The 17782-nt window shown below is 39.8% G+C and overlaps 1 long non-coding RNA gene across 10 annotated transcripts in view; it reads right to left on the reverse strand.

Moving 5' to 3' along the window:
• LOC107309733 (uncharacterized) overlaps window positions 1-17782 on the reverse strand; it is a 237197-nt gene that overhangs the window by 91791 nt on the left and 127624 nt on the right. For 3 of the 10 annotated variants that reach the window (XR_004306132.2, XR_014943536.1, XR_014943533.1), the window contains exons 4-5: window positions 14439-14523; window positions 12405-12599 (exon numbers count right to left, since the gene is read on the reverse strand). The exons of 6 other annotated variants lie outside the window; for them this stretch is intronic. This is a non-coding gene — a long non-coding RNA (uncharacterized LOC107309733). Of the gene's footprint in view, window positions 1-7742; window positions 11728-12404; window positions 12600-14438; window positions 14524-17782 lie in introns of those variants that run through there. One more of the 10 variants, XR_014943532.1, reaches the window with a different exon arrangement.

Below are 17782 nucleotides of genomic sequence, written 5' to 3' on the forward strand. Positions count from 1 at the left end.
GAACACTCCTTACATATGCATATATATATATATATTTAATGACTGGTTGGAAAGAAGCTGGAAATGTGCCACTAACTCTATTCAAAACACCTTGGAACAAACTGTATTGCTATCTATATTTGGAAACCATAAAATTAGATGCAAAACTGAAACCATATACTTATAAAATATACGGTCAGGCCTCATTGTTTTCAAAGGAAAGAAACACAGAAAAACTACAAGGATAGCATATGGTTTGGACATGAATGTGGTTTGCATCTGGTTACTGGTTAATTACTTCTAACTTCACCCAGAGTGGAGTTTCAAAGACACAGAGTGAAGGGTTAAATAAACGAGCCATGTTTGACAGCTCTGACCATTGCCACAGAGCTAAAAATCACAAAACCCAACCCACAGTTCTTTCAGCCTTGCAGCAGTGCATTTCTGTGCTGCTCAGCATATGAAGGAAGACAATCATCAGAGGATATTGGTCTTTCCCTGCTTCTTATCTATTTGCACTTATCCCAAAGTCAGCCCCTACACTCACTGGCTCCCACTCCTCTTACTAGGAAAGCTCTGCTGATGGTACAAACTTGCTAAGCCCACTGGTGTAACAGAGGCCAGGCTCACTCAGGCCTTCTTGAATGAACATTTTACTCACATCAGTCACAATGAATTTCATGCATACATCTTTCAAAACTAGCAAGAACAATTCCTCCCCAAGTATTCTGCCCATTTTTCTAAATTTAATGTTAAAAAAACCCTTTTTTTTTCTCAAAAAGAAAAAAGGAAAAAGAAGAAAGGAAAATGAATCCATCTATTAAATCACCATGAAGTTGAAAACAATAAAACCTATTATCAGAGAAGATTTCCAGAATGTCATGCCCTAACTTTGCCTATTTCCCTTCATTTTAGCTAAGAAGTTACAAGTAGCACTAATGAACACTCAGTAAACGACATGTTTGCTACCTTGTTCCACCATTGACTTGTGTTAGGGATTGTTACAAGGCTGTAACTTTGCATCTCCACAGCTTAATCTTCAGTTTTCAGCAGAAATAGAACAATAGCTATAAAATAACTGCATGACAGAATCAAAATACTTATGATTATCAGTAATGAAGACAATACCTTAAATCTAATTCACATGTAGCTACCTCTGTGTTAAAAAGAAAAAGGAAATCAGGTTATAAAAGATAGCTCATAGAAACAGCCACCTATTTCTTAAATGATCGCAGGGCTCTTTAGAGATGATAAATTTTAAAAGCTACTATGTAATCCTAAGTAATTTTTTTAAATTTATTTATTTATTTATTTATTAATCAGTTATACAAGTAAAACCATTTGTAATTATCACAGATGGGAAAAGACACAAGTTCCCAATATTACATCAGCATTCTGGAAAGTTGACTAAAGAGCACTACATTTCATTGATCTCCTTTTGCAAACATATGATATCTACCTCCCTTTCACAAGTGAACCAGGGACTAACTGTGGATGGTTTCAGCAGCAACAAAAAGAATCATTCAAAAAACTATTCCAAGTTTTTTTCATAGCTTCACAACATGCAATTTTTGGAAAGACATTTAAACTCCATTACCTATATTACTTGTTTTTGGTTTCTTTTTCATTCTGGCTTTTAAAAGAAAATTACTCACTTTTAGACTATTATTTCATATTGAAATCAACATTCTCCCTTGTTAAGAGGGAAGTTACATTCCTCCCACAATTTTCCCTCATGAACTCCCCCATCTGAGTTATGAACTGTAGGTAATTTAAATAAGTCATAAATGAAACCAGGAAAAAAACAATAAAAAATCAGTTTCTTTCCTGCACACATCAGTTCTATTTGTTTCAGATGCAAAAGCCAACAATCACAAGTTCAGAATACACTGCAAACCAATCCACATGGTCCATGATATTTCTTTGTTAAACAGTGCAGAAATCTTTACAGACTCATCAGATCTTGACAGCTTCACTGGGCTTCTAGCAGGATTTTGCCACAACAGGACAGTACTTTAAAATCAGGCCTTTTATTCAATGTTTATCAATGCAAGTTGATGCAAAGTCAACTTTATAGTGCACCGAAGTTGTGTTCTCTGAACCATGAGAAACACCTCATGAGGCCCGACAATTGTACTTACTCTGGTCACCAAGAGACCTCCAGATACAGCTGGGTTACCTACAATGGGAAAGCTCTGACTGTGGTGCCATGAAGGATATCAGGCTACATCTCAGACAACAATTACTGCCTACCCCTAAATTCCAGTAAGCAAGCACACTCCTGCTAGACCCTGCTGTACTCACAGATTATGAAGGTTTAACAGTGTTAGCAAGTCACAAGCATTGCACACAAATTAATTGGTAAAAAAAAGAAAAGAAAAAAAAAAAAAAAAGAAAAGAAAAGAAAAAGAAAATAACTATCATACATTTCTTCCAGGACAGAGAAGATATGAGGATATAGCAAATCAGAGATGTGCCTGGTATATTACAGTAGTTAGATATGCAGCCTGATGAGCAGGAAGAGGAGAGGAGCGCAGACAAAGTGTAAAGTCATAGCAGCCAAGCAGGTGTATATGTAAACCATTCAGTACCTCATACTTGCCTTTGTTACTATTTGAGTCAAAAGCAAGCAAGATGTTTGTGCCACTGAATTCTAACTCTGATCTTGGAAATAACCTAATATATCATCCACACAGCTGAGTTATGTCTTCTATTTGCCTTGCTCCCTCCCTCCAAGCAAATCAAATTGTATAGTTCCTATAATATATAAGCTATCTCTATACAAGGCCACAGATATCTATACAGATGCAATGATAATTCAGTATCTCAGAAATAAGTTTCAAAGAAAAATGGTTAGGAAGATACTGGAAATTAAGCAGTTAATACAAGAACAAAATGAGAAATCAGCATGTTAAAATGATATGAATCAAATAATAATTCTGATCATCTGTATTGGAAATTCTACCCTAAAGTGGCAAACTACTGCCCAAATCCTTCTGAATCTGGTTAACTTGCTTAAGTACCATTAATATGCTTCCATACAGTAGCCATAGGAAATGAATTGTATCTGGCCTGCATAGAAGTCTTTAAAATATGCACATATTTATCAGTCTTGTCCTACATGCATAAATATACCTATACAATTTCTGGAAAACACTGATAAACATTACTTAAAAGAAAAGAAATGCTCAAAGAAAGAAAAGCAATGAATTTACACGGGAATTTACTGCATCTGCAGGTCATACAAATGAACCCAATTTTTTCCCACAATTAAATCCACAGAGTTATCAAGACAATCAGTTTATTTTAAGACTGTCAACCCAATATATAAATTTCCTTTTGTGCTTGAAATGCCGGTATCAGATAAGATAGCTTTTGTTTAAACTGTTATTTTCAGCCTTTGCTTTGGGGGGTTTTGAATATACACAGTGAAGTAACTTGAGATTTCCTACCCTGTTTTAAAATGTGTTTCTTCTGTCTGTTTGTATTTTGTAATTTCCTGTCAAATAACCTCACCATAATTAACTTTCCTTGCTCCATCCTACTACTCTTTCTTTTTTTCTTTTCTTTTCATTTCTTTTTCTTTTTTTCTTTTTCTTTTCTTTTCTTTTTTTTTTTTTTTTTTTTTTTTTTCCTAAAGGCCATTCCCACTTCCTGAGAATGGTAATAAAACACTGATTGCATTCGGCTGTTATCTGCCTTTTCTTCCCCTCCTTCCCTCCTCTCTCACTCTCTTTGTCAAAGCCAGCACTCAGGTTTCATCTCCTCATGGGCTGAGAAAGGCACATCGTGTAGAGAGGAAGCAAATCAGACTGCAGGAATCCAGATTCATTAGAGTTTATTGGGTCAATCGGCAGCTGGACCAGAGCCAGACAATTAGGGTGCATTGCCCAAGAATCCTGGATGCGTCACTCTCAGAGCTTGCTCTTCATCAGCAGCAGACACCATAACACCAGCACATGTCGGCACTGTGCCCTGCTGCCTGCCATACATACAAAGAGGGAAGGGAAAGCAGTAGCAAGCTGCTGCTTCAAATAACTTTGAACTAACTTTAGAACAAGCTGATTTGGCTGACTTCTTTTCCATTAAGCATGAAGGCACCTATTTTTGCAACAGAATTCTCTCATTGCTCTTCACTAATTCCTGCAAAAAGAACCCCGTGCTAATATGTCTCCCTGCAAAGCCTATGGACTGTTTACCTTTATTCATCTGTAATTCTTTAATCTCTTCCATTCACCTTCAGCTGTACATTTCCGTTTCAACTAAATTCAGTCTCTTACCCCTGTCTTCTCATTCTGTTTTCCTTTCCACCGTCCACAAGACCATACTTACCATCATCCTTGCTCTGATGTCTCATCCTCACTGAGCTTTCAAATCAGTCATTATTTTTCCTGTCATTGTTCTTTGTGGCCCCGCAGTATCAGTGGGTGCTTCTGAAAGCTGTGACACATGCTTCTCAGTTCAACATGTTTGGATGATCCCTGTAGTTCATGATTTCAGTGCTACTCACTCTGCATAGTTGGTACAGACACAATTTTATGACTGCCAAAGCAGCCCATGGTAATCTGACATGAAGGTGGTGGCAGGAATGTGTGGTAAGGGAGAAGCAGGAGCTACAGCCACTCTGGCCAGCAGCCTGGTATCAGATCAAGAGTTCATGAGAGCACATCATCAAAAGTCTCTTCTTCTAAGCCATCTCCTTTCTACTCCACACATGCTTTATTTTGTCCACAATTTTTCAACTTTTATACCTTGTCACCAACATAAGTTATCGTGGTCTCATAACATAACACACTCCCTTCAAAACTTGCTTCTCTCCCTTACACTAATGCCATCAATGGGATTTCAACATTTACACAACAGAAGATTCGAGATCACCTGTGGCATTTCCTTCCCTTGGTCAGAATACCACATCCACCTGCTCCCTTTTAACCCCATTTTTCTAATCTCAGCAGCTTAAATCTCTCACTCAGTACTTCACTGAAACCAGTCTGACAGCATTCCTCCTTTGAGTGTCTGAAAAATAGCACTGCCTTATATCGGGCACAAAAGGTGCAACTGAAAAATTCATCCTCCCTTCTCTGTTCAACCAGAAAACTCTTAAATGAACATCAAATAATTTCCTAATATGGCACTGCATACAAAGGTATTTTTACATCCCCCTTTTTTTTAACATTTTTGAGTTTTATATTCTTTGAACCTTCGTAAATTGATACAATGATCCTCAAGAAACCACACCTCCAAGCAGTGTGACAACACAGAACTACTCCAGTTGCAGGTAGCTGACACGATCAAGCATAGATCATTCAGCCCAAAGCTGAACAACAGATGTTGAAAGAATTCTGAAAAATGATTCAGTTTTCAAGTGAGCAGTTTTACAGATTACAAACAACTATATAATAGAAGAATGCCTAGATACTGAAGATTTGCTTCCTCTACAATCAGAATGAGCAGCTACAGATCTTTTCCTATAATTTCTCAGCATATTCAGCTGATGTAAAAGACTCAGTATCAAAGACTAATACCCCACACAGAGATTTAGCCTATTCATTAAGAGGTAGTCTTTCCTTGAATAGATCCCTGAAGGTATTTCCTTGAATGGATCACTGAATGCAGTAGAAACAAAGCTCAAACTTCCCTCCAATGTTATGGGAAGCATATATAATGATAAAATCATGGCAAAGAGGAACTAGGAAGAGATCTGCATATCCTGATGGATTTCTTCAAAGAAAGAGGAAAAGCACAAGACGCACAGACATGCTGCTTAAAAATGTAACGGATAAGAGAGGGAGGTGGGCCCAAGGTGATGGAGAGCAATGACTGTCAACAAAAATTATACAGACTACAGGTAGAATAGAAGTAGCCTATGAAATCATTTTAAAACAAAGTTGACTTTTGCTTAAGAACCACCTTTTACTTAGAGAACCAACCTCAGATCAGTGGCCATGTTTGTACCTCTCGTTGTTCTCCAGATGCTTGGTGTTTTGTGAAGGATGCACTTCTATGGGCTCCTCAGTGTTCACCATCAGATGGGTGACCAGTAGTCCCATGCCATTTCCTCCACACTGCATAACGTCTCCTAACATCTTACATAATAGACCAACTGACCACTTAAAATCTCAGAGACTCACCTTCTGTCATGCTGCAATTCTACAGCAATAACAACTATAAACTGTATAAACTTAACCCATACTCCATCCCAATACCTGTGTACATCTGTCAAATTGAGTTCCTTACAGCAAGAAAAAACATTCATGGCATGCTGAAAGTAACTAAGAAAGAGCTGGGGCATATTTCTTATATTTACAATTTGAAACAGTTTGTGTGCTAACAGAATGTTTACCAACAGAAAAAAAAAAAGAAAAACAAAAAACAAAAAAACACAGAGAAGGATTCAGCACTTGCACTTTGTAAAGAAGCATGATATAACACAGCAAGGACAACAGCTCATTGCTTAACTCCTTTTGAAAAAGGATTACATCATTTTACTTTAATTATAAAGGGGGAACTCCCTATATTTCCCAGTCAAGTAAGCCTATGAGGCCTAGGTAAGTTCCAAATACTATAAAAATTAAAAAGTTAAAAAAGAAAAACAACCCTGTAAGTTATTTCAAATTATCAGTTTAGTTGTCAGTCAATTGCTTTGGATAGTGGAAATCCATGGTCTCCTGGCTTCCAATCACGTTTCCTTGCAGGCTTCAGAATAGTGGTTTATCTCTTATTTGCCTACATTCATACTGATACCCTCTCTCTTTACTTCAAGACAAATTTATTCTCTTACTTTGGTTATAGGAGATGACAAGAGTGATTAACGTGACCAGAGACTCTGCATATGACCTTTTCTTTTATGGTGTACTCTGTGTCACAGAGGTTCATTACATTTGTGTTTCCTAAACTTACTTCACTCAAGGAATGAACTTTTAAGATGGATGAAAACTCAGCGTAGCTGCTTTAAACAAAACCATCCTGTGATTTGTAAATAAGAAGTGATTAGAGAAACTTGCTGCAGAAATCAGTCACATTAATCAACTGGTTACAACAGACTGATGAACAGCCACCAGAGCTGTCCAAACAATTTTGTTAACCTTTAACAAAAATGTGAAAGAATATGCTGCAAAGCAGTTCAGCTTTAAATTGATAGGACATGTTCCTTTTGGAGAAGACTGAAGTTTTAAGTCTATTATTTTATTCAGATTTTGCCAGATAAACCAGTCCACAAAAGAGCAATTTATAGCTATAATACTCCTTTCCACAAATTCATCACAGACTGTGAGCAATAACAGCCCAAGGCAGGACATACAGCATTTATTCAGCATCAGATCACAGCCAGGACTCCTTGAGGGAGCCTAATGCTTAGCCAGTGCACAAAGAAAAATGAATCACTAGAAAGCCTCTGAGGATTTACTTCAGCATTGCTTTCTCTCCTGTGCCACCACTGGTCTTCTGGTAAACAAAACCACCCTAGAACTAGAGAGCAGTCAGTACAACACAGTGACCAGCAACTTGGTGCAAGAGGGAGACAGACAGCAACCCCGCAAGCAGTCTTTATCAAATCATTTTCTTCCGTGAGCTACAACACCAAAGTAGGTTGATAATACGATGCTTATGCCTGTTGTAACATATCTCATAGAGCCTTTCAGAAGAAGACCTTGTGAGGATGACCTTTCAACTAAATTTTTTCACACCAAACACAAACTCATCTCTCTGTAGCCAAGGGAGATCTGTTCTTTTATATGTGGGATAGTAGACATAAGCACTAGCAGTTCTCAACAAAGATGCACATTTTATTAGATGGCAAGAAATCTGGACAAACTCAATGAGACATACATTATTTTTCTTCATATGCATCTACTTCCTAAATTAACATCAATCCTTTTTTACACAGAGCAAAATTCAACATGGAGTCAGCATTTACTGAAGATTTCATAGCTGGAAGGTGTGTGATAAACTCCACTCTGTTACAATAGCATATCTCAGTTAAACTCAGCAGGGACATTTGTTTAAGTGACAAAAGAATTTGATGACAGTTCCTCTTACTGGGTACACTGCACTTATTCTGTACAGCCAATGAATAATAAATCAACACAAATTACACTGCTTTATCACTAACGACCATTTCCTGGTCAACTATACCACAGACTACGGACTCTCCCACAGGAGAAAAATAACCCCCAGTGACATAAAATAGAAGTTATTTATAGCCTGCAGGGGAACAATCGGGATCTAACATATAATTTGCAATACTCTTTATATTCGTAGCGACTTTGGCCCTTAAAATCTTTGGCTGCATGAAGGCATAAGCTGCTTTCATCATTAATGCATGAACCTGCAAAGTATTCAAACATCAACTAAAATAATTAGCTGCTAGGCAGCTCCCCACACCCCACAAGAAGCGCCTTGCACTTGACAACTGGGTCACATGTACCATGTTTCTTCACCACCTCTACTCTTCCCAGGCTTTTAACTGAGAATGTAACTATCTTAGGGTGCAAGCAGCTAAGGCTAAAGCTAAGCTCTGTGTTGGGACTGTGGACCACTTCAGCAAGGCAGTGTTCTGACTATCTCAAGACAGTTTAAAGCTGTTCCTGCTCTGATAGGTGAGGGAACGAAGCACCTCAGAGCTTTCAGGAAGCCACACAAATGGACAGAACATGACTCAAGGAGGCACCAACGCTGGTCAGGCTCTAAGCACTCTCAGTGCTCAGGAAACAAAGACCACAGTACTCTGCTGACTGTCTGATTTTTTTGTTTTTTCTTTTCTTTACATTTATCCATAACTTAATGTTAAGCAGTAAAAGAAAACATCACATTGATGCAAACTAAGGCTAGCTCTCTATCTTCACAGGACTGACAAGAGCACAGAATAATGCCTTAAACTGCCATGGCTGCGCTCAAATCATTCATTGCATTCTTGCCCGCAGTGGTTCAGCCCTGACATGCAAAATTCTTCACAAAGAAGTGCAGAAATCATGTGGGATAGAAGGAGGGAGAGAAAATCGAGCCAGGAGAAGGGAGAACAAGCAACTCTGTATGCCAATCTCCATCCAGCAAAAGCAGTATGGGCTGCTGCAAGGTCCCACGATATCAGTGCAGCGATCTTAGTGCATAAAACAATGCAAGCTGTGGGTGTCTGGCTAGAGTCTTCTCTCTTTGTGACTAAGAAGCTGCCTTTATGGTTGGGTTGGCTTGCCCTGAAGGCTTCACAGAGCATTGTATAATAAAGATAATTGAAACACAGACTGTGTCAACAGACACTTCCTTTGAGAGAGGTAAACAGGAGGACAGTACTTCGCTCATCAAAAACAATGAAACGTACCTATAGGGCATGCAAAGCCAGCCAAGATCCTCTTGGGCTTTCTCTTTCCTTTTAGAAAGAAAATATTTATTATTTTTTCCTCAAATTTAATACTTAAAGAAGAAAATACTGGCAACACCCACGATGATGTCATATCAGTTGCTCATTTCAGGTCAAGTGCAGTGCAAGGGGAAGCAGTGGCTCAGCAGGGATCCCACTCTGTTTCTCCTACCCACACAAAGGCTGCAGTGCCGTGTCCAGTGGAGAGGCCATTTTCAGACTTGCCCACCAGCCTTGTCACAAGAAAGAACAGTCTAATATATATGGAAAGTTAGACACACCAGGATGTATTTCCTATACAATCGAATCCAACAGTTCCAGAAACATGATGAATGTAGTGTTCTTCCTTGGCCTAAAGACAGTGGTGGAAACTACCCAGGACAGGACAGCAAACAAACACTCATGGGGAAGATGTTTTCAGCCTTGCAGCTCAGGAAAAAAAAAAAAAGCAATTAGAAGATACTACGGTATGGCCTGGCTTATTAGTAGCTAACAGGATAGCCAAAGCAAATGAACTCAAAGACAGAGAAGGTAAAAATGATTTCAAGTTTCTTTTTCTCTACCAGTGAGATCCATACAATACCATCCTCTAGTGTCTTCATTAAAACATTTACTTTTCCATCCAAATCACACACATTTACAGCTTTTTCCAGCAGATCAGTCTAATGCAAAACACACTGGGGAGCAGGTAGCAGCAGAGCTGTTTTTTGCTTGGCCAAGCACCTTTTCCTAGTAGAGAGCAGGATGTGACTCGCACCCACTGCAAGACAAGCCAGATCTTTACTTCTCCACAAAACAGTGTTAGTCACATTTTCTCTTAAGCTCTTCAGCTATTTTCCCTGCACCAGGAGTCATACGTCATGTCTCAGCAGCACCTATGGAGGTCAGGCTGCCACATAGTTATGCCAAGCACCCGAGTTTGTGCCATTCAGCTCCTTCATGGCTCTGCTGTGTGCCTCCACCACAGTGAAGAAGTCTTAACATGACCAAAATGTACAGCAGGAATATCAAACTGCTGCTAACTGCAAATTTTAATTAGAGCATTTGCCTCTGGTGCAAAGCAGTAATAAAGAGAAAATGGGTGCATCTGCTTTCTTTTAAGGATCTCTATGCAGGCAGGTACAGACAGACCTCAGCTTGCTGGCTCCCAGCTGGAAGCTCTGTGTTGCTTTGTATGCAGCGCAGCACGCGGTGCATGAGCAAATTAGGCCCTACCGCTTAGCACACCTAAGCTTGCCTAGATGGCTGCAAACAAAAAGGAGAATTGTGCCCCTGCAGCAAGGGAGGAAAAAAAAAATCCACATTTTTTTCCCTTACATCCAACACTTGTTCGCACTTGTCCTAAGAAAAACAAGTTTGCCAGTATTGCTCTGGTCTTCTCATAGAGATACGCTTTTAGACATTTTCTGGCTTGTTGTTCATCATATTTAGGTCATTTGCAAGTATTAAGCTATCATCCACACATAGATGATAGCAAGTATAACAGGAGAGCAATATTCAGAGAGGATAAATCACAGTGGGTAGTGGATTATAATAAAGAACTGGCGAAGCCTGGCTGACCCTTTTATCAGTGAGAGCCAGCTTTCACTAACACCTTTAAATTGAAGTTTACCACATTTGTTTTTTCCAACTGGTTATTTTAAAACAGAATCACAATGCAATAACAGAATGTGAACAGGGACATAAAAGCGTGTAAAGCCAACAGAAGTGTCTGTTCTTTTTATTAGGAGGCTTACTGAGTGGCTAGCCAGTCAACAATTAAGTCACTAGCAAAATATGATAAAATCTGAGGCATTTTTCCAGGACATTCACAGTTTTAGGGATGAGCATTTTATACTTCTGCTCTCTCAAAGATCTTTTGTTCTACTCCTGGTGAGATGGTTTTATCACAGAGAAAACCCAGAAAAGGCTGGGGACGGTAGGGCTCCAGGGAGCATAGGAGCTCCTCCCAAGCACCTAGAACCAAAAAAGGCACCCATCAGACTTCTCTCCTTGCTCCTGTTCCAAAGGCTGGGCAGAAGCCAGGTGATTTCCTGCTCTAGCCCAGAGGCAAGTAGCCTTCCTGCCCTCCCAAGAGGGCTGCTCTTCCCAGCAGGGAGCTTCCAACAGGAAATACCAACTCCGACTTCCATCAGGACACAGCCAGCCATTCCTCATGGTCTGGAGAGCAGATGCTCCAAGTGCTTACAGCTGACTTAGACCACAGCATGGCGTTTGAGTAAGTCACACAACTCTGCTTTCTTTCATGTTTCATATCAAGAACCCGCTTGTCCAAAGGAGCTTCCTTGCTCACTCTTTTCTGCTTTTGGTACCATATTTTGCAAACAGCAGACTGTAACAAATGGCATCGACTCATCCTTCAGTGCCTTCGTTAGTGGTAATGAAGAAAGATGCTAAAGACAAATAGATAAATATTACAGAGGAAGAATGTGCATCACATCAGTAAATTCATCAGTTAATATAAATTAATTTTAAAAAGCATCAACAGAAAACAACATCCTTAGATTATGACACAGCAGAGAGAATATAAACTCTATATATCTTTGCCTTTTTTCCCTAGCCAGCAAAATTGAGGGAGAACACGTAAAGCAACATCACAGCTTTACACGCTGTCAAAAAACAAGATAGAATACGAACATAACCCAGCTTCAAGTGGATCTGAAGAGCCTGAAAGTTGAAGTTCATACACCAGATTTGTGATTACTAAAACACTGGACCTACCCTTACTTCTGAGTACTGGCCTAGGTTAGCAAGTCACCTGAAAGTTTACAGTGGGAAAACTATATGGATGTATTCTTGTAGCTACAAGTGTACAGTAATTATGGCAGAGGTAAGCAATAACACACGCCTAAGGCATCAAACTTGGTGAGGCATGAGGCTTACGTGCATATCTACAGTTATGACTTCAGACTTCAAAGCACCTCTTCTGCTCAGACAAAATCAGTAGCCTACTTTCTTGTAAAACACACACAAGGATCTATTACTGTAAAACACATATAGGTGCTTATATAACATGAGAATTAAAGTGTGGGTACCAGAACTGTGAAAGTGTAGGGAGGATCCTACTTACCATGCTTTCCTATTTAAAATGAGCTGACTTCAAAGTAGAAGACAAAAGTTAATGCAGCAGTTAAGCTCTGAATCTGCCAGTTTCACTCTGATGCCTTAAGTCAGGTGACTTACAGCATGCCCCACTTCAAGCTTGTGCTCCCCTTGGAGAAGTGGAGACCATTCTAATACATTACTCACTCAAGAGCTTTCAGACCTATAATCAATCAAGAAAAAGCCATCACAAGCACATGATTAGTGTCTGTGAGCATTGCAATGTATGACAAAAATCAATAAACATTTCCCGTTTACAAGATTTTCTCAATATAGGACCACATTTTACAAAAATACATTTTTCTGAAGATTGGTTTTGAATAGTATCAACTTCAAAGCAAATGTTTCTGTGAGGGCTGTTATAACATTCAAGTTCTTACATGATCTTCAAGGCAGTAGTGTGACCTAGGAGGCAGCCATAATGAGACACAGACAGCGAATAAAGCACTGATTTAATTATATCGTTTGATATATTATGACCTCATCTGCTGGTGTTTATACTAATGTAGTGTTTGAAATGCTTTATCGACATATGGGAAGGCATGGTGACTGTCCTGAAGAGCTTACAGTCTCAAAGACAGAAACCAGATGAAGGGTGTTTTCTTCCTGTAGTTTATTGTACAGTATAAAGCTTTGCTAATTTCCCTCAGGCCTTAAATATGCATATAAGGCAGTAGAGTGAAATGCTGGGGTAATGCTCTAAGCTTTCTGGACAAAATATCTGTAGCATTGTTACTTTGAACTATAACCGAGGACTGCCAATATGGCAAGGCTATGTTTTGACATGCAGCCAACAACAGGAAGATGCAAACAATGTGTGGGGCACGGGGAAGCTATAGCTGGTTATGGTATCTCTACCAAATGCCTCCAGTTCTGGAGGTATCTCATGCTCCAGTGTGGGCTTTATGTCACTCTTGTGTTCTGCTACAGAATTCAGAAGAAACAGGTAGATTCAGTACAATCCGCTAGATCCTCCACTAAAGATTTCCATGGAGGCGAAAGTGATGGGTGTCCTCCCTCTGAAAATTAAAGCTGGTGCTCCAAGTTTGGTTAAATATGCATGCATATCTATTTTTGCACTTCTAATTAAGATTTCCTGAAAAATATGCAGTTAAGTAATTCTTTATGGTGCTAAAGCCATTTAAAAAAAAAAAAACAAAAACTCTATGAGGAAGTGAATAGTTTTGTGCTCAGTGCACCATCTGCCAAACACACAGTAAATAAGGTCATACAATAAATAGTGAGAAACAAAACATCAACAACCTACCCACTCATATGCATTAGCTATGCTGTGTGCTGAATGAAATACAGGCCTTGTATGAAATAAAACCAGTACACAATCCTCTAATTAAAGACAATCAAAATGAATATTTACCAAGAGGGTGAATGAGTAGCTTTAATTACACAACTTTCTTGCCTCTTATTTCTTGGCTTTGCAACCTTCAAGTTCAGCCCCGCTTTGTAATCAAAAGGCCTAACTGAAGGCATTATTTATCTTATTTTACTTCTGTACAGGAAACCCTCAAAACACATACGGTTGACACACGTTTACCCTCATTAGGTATTTACACATGTACAAGACCATTGCTTTCACTGACGCCTATCATAGCAAGCAGACACAAAGGCTGAAGAAAAGATACTCTTGTTCTATTTTATTTCATGTTGATTTAGTTTTGAAATGGAAACAGGGCAACCTTCCTCTCAAAGGAGTTTTCTGAGCTACATAGCATTTCAAACTTCTGTTAAAAAAATGAGCCCTGCTAAGCAAGAATAAAAGATGAAAAGAGTATAAATTTAGTGCATTATTAGTAGAGAAAATATATTCACACACACATGCATGTATTTGGAAGGTTTTAAAATGGTACATGGAAATTAACCAGAGAGAAAGCATTTGCAGAGCAGAACTGAAAAACAGCTGAGAGAGACTAACAGTAACATGTTTTCATTTTCTTTTCAAATTCTGGTACAAATTCAGCTAATATCACATTGTATGATCTCATACCAGGATAGGAGCCAGAAGTTTCACTTGAAATCTTTTCAGTTATCAGATCTGGAAAGCTTTTCAATCACTTAAGTTTGAGAAGCATCTAAAAACAAACCAAAAATAAAAAATAAGAAAATAAAAAAATGGAAAGAAAGAAAAGGAAAGACTAGAGATAAAAGGCCAGAGGCTTGAAACATTTATCACTTCATCATACTCCTCCATTTGATGCTAGGTCAGCATCTTTACAGGTACAATGGAATGCCTGCTTTACTCATATTCTGAGAGCTTTTAAAATAATAAAATTAATGAAAGTACAGGGTTAGAAAAAGGCACAGAGCAACAAGGCCAAGCAATTCATATGAGGTAAAGCTCCTTAGCTAGTATGTTTAAGAATAGAAACATTCCCAAGTATATAAGGAGATTCCCACTATTTCCTTCCAGCAGTGAAAATCAGCAGACATGCATCACTGCTTTGGTGTCAGCCCTGCTGGGTACATGAGGAACCAGGCAGGAGTAACAGACACCACAGAACCAGCCCAGACAAAAGCTGAAAGCAGAAGAAGATGGGATGTCCTGGAAAACACATCACCATGCCTGGAAGAAAATACTTTCAACGTACTTAAGCAGCTGCTAAAACAAAAATCTTCTCAGCCCCATATAACATAACATAGAAACTTTATGAAGACAGATCAGGGTAAAAAGCACTTTCCTGGCATATATTTGCATTGCCAACTCCAGTGTATCCCACTGATAAAACTAATATATCACACACCCTTCACAAACACACTGACAGCCATGGAAACACAGGCATGAGGCAAAACTGACTACAACCACTCTCTACCTCGCCAAGCTTAGTGTTCTCTTGAAAGTCTGTGCCAACTTGAGATATTACAGCAGCCTGAGGCCTGCTCTGCTTTCTGACAGAAGCCACATCTCTCCAGGTGACAGCCCACTTACCCATTACAGAGCAAACACCACTCATGCAAAGCACAAATCTGTAAAACATGTAAAATCATTTTCATCTTACCTTAGGTGGTAAATACACAGGCCAGTGTATAACTGAACTTGTTTATGACAAACTTCAAAACAAGTTTTTAAACCATTGGGGTTTTTTGTTGTTGTTGTTGTTTTTGTTGCTTTTGTTCTTTCCTAAGCAAATCAACATATGAAAGATTGGAAAAATGAGCACATTTTAAAACACAAGGCACTTAGATGTGGATCTGTGGGCTCATAGTAACTCAGCTGCCTCTCTTTGAAACTTAGAAGGTCCAGAAGGCATTACCAAAACAGTTCTGTTGCTTTCACACATTTGCATTAGAGCATTCTTCATGCATGCAAACAAATCTAGTAAGCATTTTCATTTCCTTGCCATGCTGAAGTTTCTTCCCTCCAATGTGAGCTGCCATTTGCATTATACCGGTGAATAAAAATGAGAAACCTAGATAATCAGTTTTACCACTATATGTCTTCCCTGTACAGATCCCTGCTTTAGAATCACAGAATCAAAGAATCCTTAGAGTTGGAAGGGACCTTTGAATGTCATCCAGGCTAACTCCCCTGCAGTAAAAAGGGACAACCATAGCTAGATCAGGTTGCCCAGGACCTGATTTAAACTTGCCTTGAAAGCCTCCAGGGACTGGGACATTAGCCACCAACACTCAGTAACGTGTTTCAGTGTACCCTCACTGCAAAATATTTTTTCCTTATACCTAACCTAAATCTACTCTCTTTAAGCTTGTAGCCATTTCCCCTTGTCCTGTCACCACAGACCCTGCTCAAGAGTCTGTCCCCTTCTTCCTTGGAGCCCCCCTTTAGATACTGAAAGGCCACTATCAGGTCATCTTGCATCCTTCTCCTGTGGATCACATCTGTGGCCCTTCTCTGGATGCTCTCCAACAGGTCCACATCTCCCTGATACTGAGCCCTCTACATGTGGACGCAGTACTCCAGGTGAGGCCTCAGCAGCGCACCGCAGAGGGGCAGGTTCAACTCCCTCGACCTGCTGGTCACGCATCTTTTGATGCAACCCAGGATACGGTTGGCTTTCTGGGCTGCGAGGGCACATTGCTGGCTCATGTTCAGCTTGCTATCCCCCAGTACCACCAGGTCTTTCTTGGCAGGGCTGTGTTCAGTCCTTTCATCCCCTAGCTTGTATTGGTAGAGCAGGTTGCCTCTAATGAGGTGCAAGACCACGCATTTGGATCTGTTGAACCTCATGAAACTCTCCTGGGCCCACTTCTCAAGACTCTATAGGTCCCTCTGGAAGGCATCCCATCCCTCTGTTGGGTTGATCACACCCCACAGCTTGGTGTCATCAGCAGACACACTGAAAGTGCACTTGACCCCACTGTCAGCATTATGATGAAGATAGTAAAGAGTATGGGTCCCAGCACAGACCCTTAGGGGACATCACTTGTCACTGATCTCCATCCAGACATTGAGCCACAGACCATCACTCTCTGGATTTGATCCTGCAGCCAGTTCTTTATCTACTGAACGGTCTAAAAAGTTCATCCTTTTTACCCTTCTTAAAAATTGGTGTGATGTTGCCTTGTTTCCAGTCATTAGGGACTTAACCTGATTGCCTCAACTTTTCCAGTAACATAGACAGTGGCTTGGCAACCACTTCAGCCAATTCCCCTAGGACTCTGGGTTGCACCTCATCAGGACCCCATAGACTGCAAGATGTTCATGTTCTTCAGGTTGCCATAAACCTGATCCTCACTTACAGTGGGAGGTATGGACCCAGACCCCAGACCCCTCTTACCAAACCAAACATTTAAGGGCAGTGTGACAATGCTTTCCCATTATCTTCCAAATTTCCCCTTCAAAAAATATTTTTTGTTATTATTGCCTGTACACTTTTCACCCCTGTTTTTTTCCCCAGTTCACAAAGGTTTTATTCCTGGCTTTCAGCTTTAACTTCGCTTTTTCTCTCTCACCAACTGCAGAGGATGGAGATTCTCAAACTTACCCTCAAATACTGCCCTACAGAAAAACATCTACAGAGGAAAGAAAGTATTTGTTGCACGTTGTTCAACAGAAATACTCCCACTCTCTTCACCCTACAGCATCCTTTCATCCCACTCCTTGTTCTGGAGAAGCCATATGAGTTACTGCTTGCATTTGCTTTCTTCCTCTGCTCACACAGCTCCAGCCACTTCAACATACTACTGACAGCCCTGCTATTCTGATGCCTACCCTGCTCCTTCTCCATGTGCCAAGATGCTCCCACACCTTGCCATAATCTGCTCCACCTCACTATACACTTCCCCTTCCTCTCCATCAGTTGCAGATTTGTGGTTCAAGCAAAGCTTCACACTTCCTCCCTAGCATCTTGGAGCCAATAGTATCATCATCAG

This window comes from Coturnix japonica, chromosome 2 (genome assembly GCF_054131305.1).
Source record: "Coturnix japonica strain WE chromosome 2, WE-NBRP24, whole genome shotgun sequence".
Classification (NCBI taxonomy): domain Eukaryota; kingdom Metazoa; phylum Chordata; class Aves; order Galliformes; family Phasianidae; genus Coturnix; species Coturnix japonica.